Source organism: Ambystoma mexicanum, chromosome 12 (assembly GCF_040938575.1).
Source record: "Ambystoma mexicanum isolate Mex_15411 chromosome 12, UKY_AmexF1_1, whole genome shotgun sequence".
In the NCBI taxonomy this organism is placed as follows: domain Eukaryota; kingdom Metazoa; phylum Chordata; class Amphibia; order Caudata; family Ambystomatidae; genus Ambystoma; species Ambystoma mexicanum.
The window spans coordinates 1140403318-1140420553 of NC_090936.1; the positions used below are offsets into that span (position 1 = coordinate 1140403318).

Here is a 17236-nt window from a genome sequence, read left to right on the forward strand (position 1 = left end):
TTGTTTGAATTAGAGCCCCTAAAAATTGTTTGGTTTGGCTGGGTTCTAAGCTGGACTTCTTTTCGTTGATGGAGAAGCCCAGTTGGTACAAAAGGTTTACGGTCTTTTGGGTATTGGAGAAGCATGTTTCGTAAGAATCCCCGGTTATGAGCCAGTCGTCGAGGTAAGGGTATATTGGGATGGATAGCCTTCGCAGGTGGGCCGCTGCTACTGCCAGTACTTTTGTGAATACTCTTGGAGCAGAAGCTATCCCGAAGGGTAGTACTCTGAATTGGTAGTGTTTGTTCTCTATCTTGAACCTGAGGTATTTTCTGTGTGCTGGCAACATTAAAATATGAAAGTATGCATCTTTCATGTCTAGCGTTGTCATGTAATCCCCCTGTGATAACAGTGGGATTACTTCCTGCAAGGTTACCATACGGAACTTCTGTGGTTTGACAAAGTTGTTCGCTGGGCGCAGATCTAATACAGGGCGCATGGTTAAGTCCTTTTTGGGTACAAGGAAGTACACTGAATAAATACCTTCTGTTACCTGAGATAGGGGGACAGGTTCTATTGCTTCTTTTTTCAGCAGTTCTTTTACTTCTTGTAAAAGAATGGTGAGGTGCTCCGGTGATCTGCGTTGGTTTCGTGGGGGTTTGTACTTCGGGTAACCGTTGAATTCTATGCAGTATCCGTGGGTTATGGTTGATAATACCCATCGGTCTGACGATATTCCCTCCCATGCTGATAGGAACGATGTTAGCCGGCCCCCGACCGGTGATGCATGGGAGGGGACCCGAATCTTCGGGTCATTTGCTGGTATTGGGCGTGGAACCTCTGGGGCTGGAGCCACGACCTCTTCCTCTGCCACGCCGTTGGCCTCTTTGACTGAACTGGGTGTTACCCTGGTTAGAGGGCCAGTTGGTAGCAGAGTAACATTGTTGTTGGTTTTGCTGCTGTCTTTGGCCACGAAAGTAGCGTCTATTACCATAGCCTCGCCTGTTAGGGGGTCTAGATATTTGATCAAGAGTCTTGATGGTATCAAACTCTTTCTTAGCATGTTCTAGTGCCTCATCAACTGCCTTCCCAAACAGATGCGTCTGTTCTATGGGTTTATTTATGAGGGAGGCTTGGGTTTCGGGTTTAAAACCTGAATTGCGTAGCCAAACGTGTCGTTTGAGAAGTATTCCCTGAACCAGGGATCGGCCAGCAGTCTCAGCGGCATCTAGGGAGTTCTTAACGATGCCCTGGTTTACAAGTGTTCCTTCTGATATTACAGTTAGCAGACGTGACCGCAGGGGTTCAGGTGCGTCCTCTGCCTCGCTGCGCAGCTTGCTCCACTGTGCATCTGCGTAGCTAGCTAATAGGGAGTTGTTATTAGCAATTCTAGTAGAGAAGGCGGCGGAGGTCGTGATTCTCTTCCCAAGTGCGTACAGCTTCTTGCCTTCTTTGTCAGGTGGTGCTTCACTAGTGGATAGTGGTACCCCTGCTCTTTTCCTTGTGTTGGTAACTACAAGGGAGTCCGGAATAGAGTGTCCTCTGATGTATAAAGGGTCAGAGGATGAAGGGCTGAAGAGCTTTTCTATTCTAGGGTTGACCCCTCTTACTAAAGCTGGATTAGAAAGGGGAGGAGAAATTCTTCTCTTAATAGAAGCCAGGAGTGGAATAGACTGGCTAACAGGGGCTTTTTCTTTAATAACTCTTTCTACAAAGTCTATGTCTGGAAGAGCTTCCCCTGTGTCAAGCTCAAAATGCGCTGCTGCCTTGCGCAATAGTGCATTGAGGGAAGGTTGGTCATCTATGGGAGAGGAGTTCCCAATATGTGAATCCTTGAGAGGAGAAGGGTGAAAGGCATCAGGGTCTGAGTGCACTGATGGGGATTGCCACGGCTGCACTGATGGGGATTGCCAGGGCTGCGATGTAGCTGTATCCTCTTCGAAATTAGTGTAAGGATCTTCTTCGAACCCCTCTTCCTCAAGTTCTTCTTCTTGCCCACCCAAACACTCCTCATCTTCCTGAAGGTATTGCTCCTCCTCAGTGAGGTCATATACATCTGTGGAAGGGGGAACCAGCCTAGGAATCTCGACTCTAGGGTCATCCTGGGGCCATTCTCTTTGTCTTTTGTGAGTGGGTGGGTCTTGGTTTCCTAGAAACCTTTCCATTTTCTCCATGCAAGAATGGAGTCTTTCAAGGGTCTCATGGGGTACCCCTGAATAGTCTACAGGGGGGAACTCTGTGTTTTCACCTTCGAACCGCTTCGAACGCTCCCACAACGTCGACGAGAGGTTACCGTCTCCTTCTGAAAAGCCCTCCGGTAGCTCAGAAGCGTCCTTAGATGAAAGGGGCAGTTCTTGGCTACCTTTGTGCTTTTTCGTCGCGGTATTCGACGTTTGTTTCGTCGTCCACGCACGTTTGTCTTCGGAGACAATTCTCGCTAGGCTCTCGACAACGAGTTTGTCAGTCGAGGGCTCTGGTGTCGACGTTGTGTGCGTTGTGCGTTGTACCTCGACGGCCGCTCTATGGAGCGTTACGTCGGGTGTTTTTGGGGTAGCGCCCGTGTTAGATGAAAGCCCAATCGCTGGTCACGGCTGCGTTTGCGGGTGGGGCTTGAGACCTTTACGGTCTGCGGTAGACGCCGGAGTGCCCTGCGTCCCCTTCGGCGCTGATGGATCCTTCGTTCTCGACGAAGAAGAGCCGTGGGTTGTATGTTTAGCCTTATGGGGTTCATGTGCGTCCTTGTCGCCGGGGTGTTCATCCCCATAAGCAGGGCGTGAGCCGAGCCCGTCGGGGCCGGGGACGGACGTCGAGGAGCGGGAACGCTCCTTCTGGGGGTTCATGACTTCCGTAACAGACGTCGAGTTATCGCCCTCCTCGTCACTTTCAGTAACAGCGGCAGCGGGTGAGGAAACTGACTTCGACATCGCGCAGTCCGCCCACCTTTTAACCCTTCATTCTTTAAGGGTTCTAGGTTTCAAGAGCTTGCAGGCTGCGCAGCTGTCCTCTTTGTGATCGAGGGGCAAGCAACGATTACAGAGCTTGTGCTTATCCTTCCAAGTATATTTGCCCCTGCAGCGTGGGCAGAACTTAAAAGGTGTCCTCTCCATAGCTGAGGCAATAATAGCTGGCGATAACAACCCCAAGGGAAAGAAAGGGGAGAAAGAAAGACATTCTCAAAGGGAAGATAAAAGTTCGAACCCCCACTCTCCCTACTGTATGTTGGCCGTCGAGGCCAGGCCACGTGTTCGGCAGCGCCGAAGGATCTCCTCCGCTCTTCCTCTCCGTCGAAAATCTGTTCGGCGGAGAAACAGCTTCACAGCTAACGTCGAGGGGAGGGATCGTTAATAATATATTAAGTATAACAAAGGACCGAGGTCCGTGGCAAGTATTAGCAATGTCTCTCTAGGAGCTCCGCGAAAGGCGACCAGAAACTGGGCGGAAAAAAAACAATCCGAGGGACCTCGACGCGTGAGGGATTGTGGGTACAATGCACGTCACTATAGGGATAGTGTTACAGACACGCCTTGTCGACGTCCCCTTTTCGACTACGAAAAACAAAATGCAATACTCCGCAGTGACCACTGGATGTCGGACCTATGCACAGCATGTGATTCTAAGCAGATTAACAAACATCAGAAATAGTGGTTATCCTGACTGAACAGAGCAACGATGTTCCGAGGCCCCACAAAGCACGGAAAAACGGAACTGAGCAACGGACGCAGCACGTGGCTATTTATGGGCATGATGATGTTGGCGCCGATACGGTGGCCGTCGAGGGACATCGACTCGGCGGATGTCGACGCGCAGCGCCTTCTACAGAAAAAGTTTCTGGGGCCAGCAAGCTGGAAACGTATTATCAAAGATAAGGAATACGTCGGAGGACACAATCCCTTCGAAAGAGCAGTTCTGGTATCAAACCGTAAAGTCTTTGCAAAAGTTCTCAGAAGTAGTTTAGATGAAAACGAATCATTTGTCGGGTCACAAGCCGATTAGGCCTGTAAATTGGGAAAGTTTCACGAACTTGCACTGCGAGAGTGGCGTTTTCTCTATCGGGTTGGCACAGTACCTTTGTATGAAGAAACAAATGTTGCTGAAGTCGTGGTTCTTGGCAGGTCCTGCAGATCTCGCTGTTCCTGAGCCTCAGTCGTGGGAACAAAAGGGAGGACGTCGGGGGACTCCTGCACTGCACGGGATCGTTGAAAAAAGCTAACAAGATGGAGTCACTTCAGTAGCTGTAGATTCAAGAACACAAACTGGGGTCCCTCTCCCTGGTTAATCCTAACCAGCCTTGAGAATGGTATCCAGGTGTCTTATGAGTTGATTGGTCCCACCAACTCATAGAAGCCGTCCTTGAAGGAGCTTCTCTGTCGAATGGAGTTGACAATTCGGACCTGCAGCAGGGCTTCACCGGGCAAACCAATGGTCTAGGTGTTGCAGCAGCCGTACACATCCAGCTAGTCGTCGGTTCTTTCGTTCCAGTGGTCGACTGCTTTCCAGTCCAAGAGACTCGCCTTTTAAACAGTTTTCTCCCTTCCATTCCAGCCTAGCTGTCACTCACCCAGCAGGGTGGCTGTCCTTGCCGGACAGTCAGCCAGCCAATCACGCCAGAGTACATTTGGGTCTCCTAGGAGACTAAGCACAGGGAGTTTCGGGCACCTCCATCACTTCCTGCCCACCCCAGACACTCAGACGCCAGAGGCAGTCTTCAGTCCTGAAGCCTGCCAAAAGCATACGAACAAAGGGACCAAACACTAGAAGGTCCTTTCCAAAAAGAAACTGTGAAAAAAGAAGACCGGGACCTGCTTAAAGAAAGGGGCTTAAGGCGCCATCTTGAAAAACATGGCTCCCGTGATTTTTAGCTACCGGTGTTCGGGGTCAGGAAAAATCATGGTATTTCATTGTGAAACCACTGCCACCAGCCTTTTCAATAGGAAATGGTAGCATTTGACTGCTACATGAGTATTTAGACACAGGGGATACTATGCATCCCCTCCAGCACTCCATTGTAAAATGGTGCGTGCTGGTCTATCAATTTGTATAGACTAGTAAAGTCCATTTCACTTTACATTCTCTGGGAAGGTTTATCCCAGAGAAGGTATTTAAACCTTTGGGAAGTCTAAAAAGACCTCCCTGTGTCACTGCACTGAGGTTGCGGCGTGACACATGAAAAGATGATGCCTATGGAGTTATCTAAAACTCTATAATCAAAGAACACAAATGTAAACACATCACCCTCTTTCCAGGTAAAAAAAAATCAACTCCTCAAAAATCCAGCAAAGTTTCTGGGGGTCTCTAAGGTGAAGGGAATTAGCACCTTATGAGAATTCTCCCTAACAGGGAGCATGGTAGAAGGCCAATGTGAATTTTGACGACACAGAAAAGGCAGCCTTAATGAAGACCGGTCCCAAGCAATAATCACCTCCCCCTTAAACCCACAATGACTATGCAGTGTGGGTATGGAATGCGTATTGGTCAAATTAAGGGGCGATTGCTAAGAACTAGGGCCAAAAACTAAGACAACCGAAGAACAATAATGCTGCTGCCATCAGCAGTAAAACAGTCTACTGATGAAGAGATTGAGGAGTGTTTTGCCAAGGTAGGCTGTTCTAGTGAATGAGAGTTCCCCACTTGGAGCAAGACGCACCGACTGGATCAGGTACTTCAACTGTTTAACTACTTTAACCAACTGAGCCTCTGCTTTCTGCACTCTGGTAGGGTGCAATAGGGGTCGTGGCAGCTTAGCAGGAGCGAATGGTCAAATAAGCTATCTGAATGGCCAAATGTCTGACTGGCTTTTATGTATGTACACGGGTTGTACCCAGCATTCACATTGTTAGAAATATCCCATACTCCAATGGGAAAACTAAAAGACCCACATGGCCATATTTGATCCCCAATGAGCAATTATCTTCTGCATCTTTGCACAGTAAGTGAATCATTGACAAATCGCTGTCATGCATGTCCAACGTCTCATTACATTATTTGCATATGCCTAATTTGCACAGGCATGGGCTGCATTCAATGCCATAACACATACTTGTCAGAAATGTTCTATACTACTTGCGGTGTTCCAAAAAAACAAAAAAAAAAAACGATTTCCTAGTTTGCACATGAAATGAGCAATATGCATGTCAAATTGCCCATGATTTAGTAAATTGCATAGCTTCATTACAATCAAATTTACTGACCGTCTCAATATTTTGTTTAACTACCAAAAGTATCAAGGTTAGGGCTCCCAAATCTCAGTACACATGCCCCAATGTTTGACCGATATTACTGGCCTAATGTGCTTACAAATACACCTTTTGCCACTATGTTTCCCAAATATTTGCTGGGCAATCCCTTTAAAAACCTCCAGAACACTAGTTTCTGTTCAAGTATGTTGCTTACCATTTCATTTGACAAGCAGACCTTTCTCATTGCCCACGAAAGTTTGGGGGGCCCTGCATTAGACAATTATTTTGCAGAATGGCCTGTGTCCAAATATTGCAAAGCCGACACTCTGGTGCTTTTCTGTGGTTTAGTAGATTTTCCATTTTTATGTGTAATCCCCCTTCACTGATGAGTCCCCCAGCACTTTGTTGGACTACTGGATTTTTTGTGAGTTCTCCTTAGTGAGTGGGGAAACTTATTCTTTGGCCCCATCTTTGGGATCCTTTTGCATTTCCGTTTATACCTTTTTCTTGGAGTCCTGCTTTCCTCAAAGTTTTGTGGCATCTGTCTTTGACTTTGGCAGTACTCTGTGCAGTGTTACTCAGAGCTCTTTGGGTTGCCCTTTTTTTTTCTGTTATTTTCCTTGTGAGAACACATGCTCCCAGGGGCAAGGGGATTTTTGTGTTATCCTCCCTACCTTTTCTATTGTGAGATCAGCGCACCCCACCTTATGTGGAGTACCAAGGGATTACACAGTATCCCCTTTCTCACTGCTACTGTAACTTTCAGGTTACAATGCCAAGCCAACCCGAATAGCTGGTGGCAGTGGTTTTATCCGAACAACTTATGCGCAATATTTCCCTACTGCCACGGTAGTGCACAGAAGCGTCACCACTGATCCAAACAATGACTGTTTTCTTTTGTCGCCAATTCAGAATGGCTTGTTCTTTCTTGGTGGTCCTCCTGCCGTGCAGGTTGGAGGTCCTAGTTTGATTTTTGTCTTCGGTGGGTTTCCATTGGAAAGCCTGCCAAGGCGCTGGTGTGTCTGAAGACAGGAAACCGGGGAGGACTCCAAAACTGCTGGTCTTTGTCTTCTGCTCTGCCTGCTTGGAACCAGTTCCAAACGGGAGATTGAGCATTTTGCCTTTCAGGACAGCCACTGTTGTTAGGTAAGAATTTGTAGAGTCCAACTGGTGTGGGACTTGACAAGACATCTCTTGGTATTAGGTAACCCACCTTTTAATATAGGCCTGTACTACACAAGTCGGTGGAGTGACTGAGCAGCCAGGCTTACCTTAAACCGGGTAATGTGAGCTGTACAATGAAATCAGTAAATACAGGTATCCAAGTAAACTTACACACGTTATAGTATAAATATGTATTTATATACACACAAAGATAATTAGACAATCTTTAAAAAGCAGCAACTATTAGTAACATTAATATAAACATTAGGATTCACTTAAAAAAAAGCAATAAAGTAGCTGAGTAAACTTTTCTTATGCTAAACATATTCCAGCACACTTGAGTGACATCCGATTGGCCACTACGTCTACAACCCCTGCCACTGGGTGCCGGCAGGCGAAGCCGGCCCTCTCCTTCCAAGGCCCTCGGGAACAAGGCTGGTGCCTGTTCTCAGCCTGTTCACTGCCTACTCTGCCGTCTGCCAGACCCCCTTGACCTCCAGACTCACCTGTTAAGGTAACATTGCGCCTGCAGCATCAACGCTCCGCTGAGCCCACAACCCATCTGCCTCTCACATATCACACCGGAACGTTCTCATCTAACCTTTGCTTTAGTGCATCTTCATCCTGCCTCCAACCTAAAGATATACTGCTCTCCTAACCTATTGGCAGACTTTTATCCAGCAGCCCCTCTGCGCTCAGGTACCACAACGGCACACTAGCACCGCCACTCTTTGCGGTCCACCCAGCCCCACTGCAATTTGAGGCTGCGAGATCTCTGCCCTTCTGCATTAGGGCTTGAGCCACGACATTGCATGCTCCTTGTAAACTCTTGTGATAATCAATGCTCGCTACTTAACTGTGTCACCTCAGTGTTCACTGCCTTATTCTGCATTTACTGTGCCACCTTTTTGTCTCTATGCATGACCTCAGACCCTGTGCCCCGATGCACTCCACTCAATGTGTGAGCTCAGTACATGTACGCCCCACACTGATCTCGAATTTAGGCACCCCGATGCACCCTTTTCATTACACGGCCTCAGTACATGTGTGCCCCCCATTGTGATTTCGTACTCCGGTGCCTTGATGTACTCCAGTTAATGTGTGACCTCAATGCATGTGAGCTGTGTTGTGCCCTATGGTCGCTTCCAGACCACATTTGAATTGTGCTGTGCCCTATGGTCACCTCCTGACCACATTTGAATTGTGTTGTGCCCTATGGTCGCTTCCTGACCACATTTGAATTGTGTTGTGCCTTCTGGTCGCTTCCAGACCACATCTGATTTGTATTGTGCCTACCTTATGTCACCAATGCCCCTTATTCGCCAATCCTCTGCACGTCTCCCCAGCCCTAGCATGCTACTCTGCCTTACCACGATCATGTTCCCCTTTTGTGTCATGCAAAGCAACATACTCTGCACTGGCAATAGTTACATAGCCCACATAAATGGTCTAGCCAGACCTGCCTGCCCAAGACATTACCCCATCATCTGCCCCACACCATTCATGCCTACCACACCGGCCTTCCTCCCAGTCTCACAATCCGCCTATCCTACCCATGGCCACGCACACTCTTCTGATGACCCAGCCAATAAGTACTCAGATATCTCCAAGCGGAACCCTACCGACATGAGAGCATCATGCCCCACCCTTGACTACAGCACCTCCATAACCGCTGACCTAACTGTCTCTCGAACCACTACCTTCATCCCTACCGATCGGAACAATAGACTTGGTGACAGAACCCACCATAGAACTAGCAAACGCCCAGCTAAACTACCCAATAAGACTAACAATCACACTGTAACACCGATCAATTCCACCCCTCCTACTCTAAAAGGAGCTCTTCTAAATGTTAGATCACTAGTCTCCCATTCCATAGAAGTTGCCGACATTATTCTAACTAATAACCTGGACTTCCTCGCTGTAACTGAAACCTGGTTGCATGATGCTGCAGGACCATCTCTCACCCTAGCTATACCTGATAACTACACCATCCTCAGAGCAGATAGACCTAACGCTCGAGGAGATGGTGTAGCCATCATCTAAGTCCTCGCTTGATGTCAAGACTAGCCTCCTCTCCTCCACTTAAATCATGTGAGCATCTCACAGTCAAATTACAAACTTCCCCTAAGAGCACTATCATGTTGCATTTAATTTACAGACCCCCGGGCCCACCTGGTCATTTGAGGAAGACATCACCTCACTAGTTGCCAAAAGTTCCAAACCGTCAGCACAAATGATTAAACCCAAGATTGAAGTCTCCAAGTATAATGACCCTGTCGACACCCCAGCCATTGCCCTGGCCACGGCATTAGAGGAGCATGGCCTCCAACAACTGTGCTCCAAACCCACCCACTCGAAGGGCAGAATCCTTGACTGGGTAACCGCCCTTAATTGCAACATTACCATGAAAGATCCCGTACAGCTCATCTGGACTGATCACTTCCTCCCATTTGACATTAATACTGGCAATTTAGTGCATAAAAAGGCCTGTTATTGCACCGGCCTGTCCAACTAGAAAAAAGAGTAACATCACAGCGGAAGCCTTAATACCGTTGGTGACCCCTACTCAGAACGCACTACCAGCTACAACTGACTTGAACCAACTGGTCAACGTCTATAATGATTCCATGGCCAAAGGCATCAATATCATTGCCCCACTAAAAATGCGCAAAGGGAAACCAAAAGCGCACCTGAATACATGGTACACCCCGGAGCTCAAACTTCTCCGGCAACAAAAAAGTAAACTTGAAGCACTATGGAAATCAGTGCCTTCAGCAAATAGAACTAATTTCACCAATATCTCCACTCTCTACAAAAATGAGATCACACGCGCAAAGAAAGAATCTCTCAACTCCAGGATCTCTCAGACAAGCTCTAGCACAAAGGAACTCTTACATCCTAAAGGAATTAGAAAACCCCATTCCTCCCACGGATACTTGCACTAAGGATAAACCATGGTGCACAGGGATCCAGAATGCCCTTGCTAACAAAATTTCAGGGCTCCAAACTAAAATTGACAACAACTCACTCATGGTCCTACTTCCAGTTCCACCCCTCCTCCACCTACCGCCACTAGCACAGGCTTCACTTTCAAAAAGGTATCCATACCTGAAGTATAGCGTCTTTGAAACCCTCGAATTGCAAGGGGGACAGTTGCCCCGCACAGATCATAAAAGATGCAGCCAGGGATCTCGCCCCCTTCATTACCAAATTAATAAAACCTGTCATTCTCCAATAACTCGGTCCCTAGTAATTATAGACCCATTACCACTGTCCCATTCTTACAAAAAATTCTTGACAGAGTGGCCCATCTACAAATCCAGGATTACCTCGAGACAAACCATTTATTAGGAACTCGCCAATCTGACTTTCGACCACAACACGGGACAGAAACGGCCCTTGTTGATCTCAAGTGCCAGATAGACAGCCTCAAAGAAAAGGTAAGGCTGCCATCCTTCTCCTCGATCTCTCCGCTGCCTTTGACCTGGTTGACCACAAAATCCTGTGCAACCATTTGTCATCGGCAGCACACTTCTCCCACTCTGCGGTCACATGGATCCAATCCTTCCTGGACAATAGGACCATGCGGGTCTTCTCACCCCTAGCAGCGGCCAACCCTATCCCTATTACTTGCGGTGTCCCACAAGGATCTTGTGTCTCACCTACTTTGTATAATATATTTACAAAGCCCCTATTCGACAAGCTGGACCATCTGGGTGTCACCTACACCAATTATGCAGATGACACCCAGATACTCCTCACCCTTTCCGGCAATTACAACTCGGACGCCAACTGGACCATGGCCTTTGCCTGAATGATGACAAGACCGAACTGATCCTTGTCGGCTCACCCAACACCATCCGGAAACTCTGTCCCAGCTACACCAGCTTCACCATTGACGGCAACACCATCCCCATCGCCAAAAGTGTAAAAACCCTTGATTTCTACCTAGACACGAATACCAACCTAGCCAAACAAATTAATATGACTGCCTCAGCCACTGCCTACACTGGTAAACTAATTAGGGCCTGTAGACCGTTTATTTCCCCCAACAACTGCCTCACTTTAGCCAGAGCACTTATACAATTCAAACTGGATTACTGTAATAGCCTTTATGTAGGCGTCAACAAAACGGTAATCAATAAATTGCAAGTTCTACAAAACAACGCACTCCGTGCCGCCCTAAATATTCCCAGAAGAGAACTACAAGTCTCTCATGCAAATGGCTCTCCATCCAACAAAAAAAATAGATCTAAAAACCATCTGCCTCACCTACAAAGCTCTTAACCACCTAGCCCCGCCCTATCTCACTAACAAATTTACAATAAGACAGAATACCAGAACCACTAGATCCTCTAATACACTACAACTGACGGTGCCCAAATAATCCCTCAAAAGAGCTGGTGGTTCCAGCTTCCCAGCTCTAGCCTCACAACTATGGAACACCATTCCACTGGATATCAAATCTGCACCCACCTTCCAACCTTTCAGAACTAAGGTCATCACTTGGTTACTCAACAAATAACCAACCATGTATGTATGCATACCTAATGTACAAATGTATCCTTTACTATGTCTGCCTATTATCTATGCACTAACTGCTTTGTCAACTATACATATGCTTCACTACTGTACAATTGTTCCCTACCTTTGCCTGTAACTTGATGTTTAAGTGCCCATATACCCCTGGGTCAGGAGCGCTATACAAATAAATAAACAAACATTTGGGGTCAGTATTTGCACTTACTTGTGATCACCATTACAATATTGAGTTTCAAGTAGGGAAAAGTTAAAGTTGGATCAGAACATACTTGGTAATAAAACAGTTTGATTCTCCCAGATGAAGGCAGTCTTATACCAGCAATAATAGTGTTCAACAATTAAAACCTATAATGGGAACAAGCACTGCCAAAGCCAATAGGTTCAGAAGGGGGCCTTTAGGAAGCCCGGACAGCCAAAGTCAACATGCCAGTTCAAGTTCTGATGCTCTCTTAGAACAATGTTTTAAAATAGTCAGTAGTTCGGTAGAAATTCACAGAAGCTCAAGAGGAGCCACCTTGAGGAAGCACAAGGTGGGAGGCCAGTGCAGGTGAGTTGAGGTCAACTCAAAAGGATTTAAAATAGTACCCCAAGCTAGGAAGCACCACAAATAGCAAAAGATAGATGTACCCAAAGCCCAACAGTACCTGAGAATTGGTTCCAGCTGGATGCCTTCCTAATGAGGCGTAGCAGACCCATGTCCCTGGTCATGGTGACGAAAGGGAGGACATCAGACGGGCTACTGCGGCAGCACTCTAGAGAGGGACTCTGCAGCAATGGATTCTCCTTGATTCAGTGACCTTTTGTGGTTTTGGTGCCTTTTTCTCAACGCCAAAGAAGAACGAACATCTGGTTGGAAGTTACTTGAGCCCTCGTTCATGGACACTGGTGAGGGGACTCTGGATGAAGATTACCTGATTCGGTAGGGTCGGACCTCTGGATGCCCACATTTGGTGAGATTTGCACTTCCGAAGACCTGAATGGTCAGGGGTCCCTTGGGATTCTGCAGCCTTGGAACGTCACAGCAAGTCGAGGGTTGCGCCAAAATGAACTCGTCTCAAGGCTACTTGGTTCCACCAGCCCAAGGGAGGAAGTCATCCCTTGTGGGTTTTCCCAGTCGAAACGAAATCGGGGTCAGTACAGCTGCAGGGCTTCACCTGGCACTTCGCGATCCAGGAAGGTGCCGCCTGCATCTCTTCCAAGTCTTCGTCAGATGTTGTCCTCCAGTGGTCGACTGCCTCTAGTTCCAAAAACTTCTCCTTTTGAGCAAGTTCCCATTCATTCACAGCCCTAGGGCTGTCAATCACGCAGCAAGGCGGCTGTCGTCCCAGACAGCCAGCCGGCCAATCAGTACTGGTTTCACTCAGGCAAAGGCACCTAGAGACAAAGGACAGGGATGTTTCGGGGCCCTCCCTCACTTGCTGCTTTTCCAGACACACTGGAGTCTGGGTGGGCTTCAGGGCTGAAGCCCGCCAAAGGCAAAATGCACAAAGAACTCACCCGATTCAAACACAGTAAAATCCCAGAAAAAACTGACAAGAAATGGTGAAAAAAAAAAAAAAAAAAAAAGAAGAAGACAGGGCATTTTGGGAAAATGGTCACCCTTGGGTGCTGTACTGCAGCCGAGAAATCAGCCTGCAGATACATAGCCCAAAAATAGTAAAAAAAGAAACCACTGCCACCAGCCAGTCAAGTTAGTGTAAGGGATACATTACTCACCGTAATCCTATTTCTGGTGCTTGTATCTGCTTAAGATTCACATGCTCTGTATAGGCTGACATCTAGTGGAAGTCGCAGGGTATTACAAGATTCTTTTTCGAGACTCAAAAATGTACGTCGACAGGGCAGGTTTATTAATACTAGCCCTAGTGCGACATGTACTGTACCCATGGTCCTTCACGCGTCGAGGTCCCCTCAGATTGTTTCTGACAGGAGGTTGGATGAAGTGTAGCATGAGTAAAGACACGATAAAGCAGAAACAGTGATGACTCAGAAAACATCTATGCACCTTCTACTCCAGTAGGGGAGGAAGGGTTGGCGCATGTGAATCTAAGCAGATATAAGCACCAGAAATACGATTACGGTGAGTAATGTATCCCTTCTGGAGCTTGTGGATCTGCTTAGATCACATGCTCTGCATAGATTTGCAAGCAGTAACTGAAGGAGGTGGGAAGTTAGCAGGTACGGGGCAAAGAGGTCGTAGGACCGCTTGCCCCACCTGTGAATCCGCTTTAGAGTGTGACAATGCAATAATGATGTGTGAACGTACAGATGGAACTCCATGTAGCAGCCTTGCAGATGGCGTCTAGAGGGACGTTTGCAGTGAAAGCTAAGCAACCTCCTGTACCTCTGGTAGACTGAGCCCTTTGGGTGAAAGGAAAGACTTTCTTGGAAAGGGAATAGCAGAGCTGTATGCACTCAACCATCCATCCATATGGAGAAGGTGTTTTTGATATGTGATCGCCCTCTCTAGCAGGCGCCATGGAAACAGAGTTGGTCTGTTTTACTTAAGGGTTTTGTTTTGTTCACATAGTACAAGACCGATCTCTGTACATCAAGTGTATGGAGGCTTTCAGCTGAGTTTGATGGATTTTGAAAGAAGGTATGAAGTTATATGCATCGATTTACATGTAACTTTGAAATGAACTTAGGCGAGAACCTAGGATGTGTCCTGAGGACAACCTTGTCTGTGTATAATGAAAGAGGTCCTGTACGGACAAAGCCTGTAGCTCACCGACTCGTCTTATGGAGGCAATAGCTACTAGGTATGCAGTCTTGTAATTAAGATGCTTTAGGCTGCCCTTGTGCATAGGCTCGAAGGGTGGACCCATGAGCTTGGAGAGCGAAACATTGAGATCCCAACCCGGAGGAGGGTTGGAAATTGGGAGGGGTCAGGGGTATAACCTCTTTACCCCTTCCACAAATGCCTCAATTACGGACTTTCCACCAGGACATCTTGTTCTGTAAGTGGTGTAAGCTGACCGGGCCACCTGTTGGGGAGAATTCTCAGAAATGTGCCAATTCCCTTTACCTTAGAGACCCCGAGCAACTTTGCTGGATTTTGAGGACATGATTTTTTTTAACCTGGACAGAGAGTGAGACCTTTTCCCCCACTCTCGCATGTATTTTAATGTGATTTTTGAACTCTGTTTCTTTTGGTTGTGGAGTCTGACAAACTCAATAGGCATCATATTTTACATTGTGTCACACAGCACCTTCAGTACAGTGACACAGGGAAGTCTTTCAGATTTCCCAAAGGTTTAAATACCTTCTCTGGGATAAACTACTGCTTCCCAGAGCAGTAAAGTGAAATTGACTTTACTTACAGATGTAACTTTCTAGAGCCAGCACACACTATCTTACAAGAGTGCTGGAGGCGTTACTTAGTGTCCCCTTTGTCTAGCATCTCATATAACACTTTAATGTTACCCTTTCCTCGATGAATGGCTAGTGGCAGTGGTTTACGTGTAACTACCGTGGGGTGCATTTACGGCGGGCAGCTGCAGCAAAGCACCGTAGGGTGCCATTTTTTGCTAAAATGGCCCCGGTCTTGCTTTGTGGAAAGGTCCTTATAGAAATTCACTCTGCGCGCCAAACCAGGTTTGGTCCCTTTGTCCGCTTTGCCTTTGGCAGGATTCATGAGTGAAGCCCGTCTCTAACGCTCCAGGGTGTCTGGGGTGCGCAGGAAGTCAGGGAGGTGCCCAAAATTCCATACTTGGTCTCCTAGGAGACCCAAATGCACTCTGTAGTGATTGGCCGGCTGACTGTCCGGCAAGGACAGCCACCCTGCTGGGTGAATGACAGCTAGCCTAGAATGAATGGGAGAGAACTGATTAAAAGGTGAGGCTTTTGGCTTAGAAAGCAGAGTCGACCACTGGACGAAGGAACCGAAGAACAACTTGAAGGACGCCCGCTGCAACTCCTGGACCGTTGTTTTGCCCGGTGAAGCCCTGCTGCTGTGCTGAAACTCCAATTTCATATCGACAGAGAAGCCCCTGCAAAGACTACTTCTTCTGGAACCAATCAACTCAAAAGTAAGCCACCTGAACATTCTCTCGGAGCTGGATGAATTTCCACAGAGTTGCTGCTGGAAACCGAAATGCCAGGAAGAGGAACACCAGATTGTGTGCGTTGCTTTTAAGATGGCCAAGAACTGCAGGAAGATCCTCCGGACTCCCAGGAAGCAGGACTGACCGAGTGTGAGCCCCCCTCTGAGTGCAGGACCTCAGAAGCAAGGAAAGCCCATCTCGACAGCCAGAAACCGCAGTGTTGCTATTTGCGGTAGACATGAGGAGCTGAAACACCAAACTACCACTTGTTTGAAGATTGCCGGGTGTGAGCGGTGACCGTCCCATTGCAGTGCAAGAGTCCCCTGAAGTCCCCCCTCATGTGCCTACAACTGAGTCCCAGAACAGTGAGATCTGCAGAGCTGCTCAGGAACCGAAGTCATCTGCTGTACTTTTTTTCAATACAAATGTACTGTAAAAGTCAGAGAACTTACCTCTTGCTGTAGAGTTGCTTGCATCTTCTACTACTCACAAGTCTAACAGCTTGTGGCCCTACATCGATTCTTTTTCTTAAGACTTATAAAACATTGTGCAGAGACTTGTTTTTACTTACCTGCAAAGAGGTGCTTCAGCTCATACAGACTTTTGCCCATTGGCTTTGGCTTAGCCTGTTCCACTGAATGATTCTTATTGGGAGATCTGAAAGTATTTGCCTGCATAAGAATATTTGTGGTCTCATATGTTCTAATGCCCTTTCTTTGACTTGCTCTTAAGTGTTTCTAAATGCAACAGTGATATATTAATGTCCCAAGCACCCTAGCTATTGCAGTCACCTGAGAGTGTAGGTTCTGTTTGTGGGTTATCCCAAAAGGGTACTTATTAAGAGTGTGTATTTTGTGAAGTATATTGAGTTACTGTTATATTGCTCCCTTCTGAAGAAGGCTTATCCTAACTGACAAATTAATAATTGTTAATTCACGAAACCTTGTGTGCAAATATATATATATATATATATATATATATACACACACACACTTCAATTACCTTAGTTGGGAGACTCCGGCCTAGTATTTAATCCCATAAAGGTGCATCTGGTGGTGTTAGGCAAGATTGTATGCAGTACCTTATATATATATATCATTATTTGTAATAAAGTGTGTCAGTGTTTGTATTTGGGCCTGTGTGTATACTCACGTTCTTTGTACCTTCCCATAGCCCTTTCTCCCTCCTAACATAAGTCTGGCTGCTCAGCCATTGCTACCAACAAATTGTGTGTTTTCATCCTATACTAAGAGTTGGAACTATGTGTCCCAAGTGAGTCTTCTAAGTCCCACCTAAGGTGTACGTTTTGTAAAACGCCTAACATGT

At 46.9% G+C, this 17236-nt stretch overlaps 1 protein-coding gene across 4 annotated transcripts in view; it reads right to left on the minus strand.

Annotated features, from left to right (window-relative positions):
• Positions 1 to 17236, minus strand: part of MDM2 (MDM2 proto-oncogene) — a 359362-nt gene that overhangs the window by 40098 nt on the left and 302028 nt on the right. The window lies entirely within an intron of this gene.